This window comes from Arachis ipaensis, chromosome B03 (genome assembly GCF_000816755.2).
Source record: "Arachis ipaensis cultivar K30076 chromosome B03, Araip1.1, whole genome shotgun sequence".
Classification (NCBI taxonomy): Eukaryota; Viridiplantae; Streptophyta; class Magnoliopsida; order Fabales; family Fabaceae; genus Arachis; species Arachis ipaensis.
In genome coordinates, this window is record NC_029787.2 from 12832062 (window position 1) to 12832549 (window position 488).

The following is a 488-nucleotide window of genomic DNA, read 5'->3' on the forward strand; positions in this document are numbered from 1 at the left end:
TGATAATATTAAAAATAAATAAATAAATAGATAAATAATTTGTCATCATTTTAAATTACTCTCTTGTAGTCTTTTAGAAATACTTATGTCATGTTTCTACAGGTATGAGTTTAAAAAAATAGTGCCAAATTTTACCAAAAATATAAATGGGTTATTATTTCAAGAAATTTTAATTTTTTTTTGGTGACTAAAAGAAATTTTAATTTATTCGTAAAAACTGTACATAAAAAATATATTACTTTTTAAAAAGTTTATTGGCAACATGTGATATTATAAAAAATGCTAGAGAGTAGAGACCAATATTTTTAGGTAAAAAAATGAAGAATTGGTTAGTATTAACTTAAATATAAGATAAATACAAAAAATGTTGGCCACTTAATATTTATCACTTTTATTTTATCCTAAAAAATGAGTATTTGATATTTTCATGTTGAGAAAATAAAAATTAACATATACAATGACTACCATGATTAGTATATTTCTTGTCA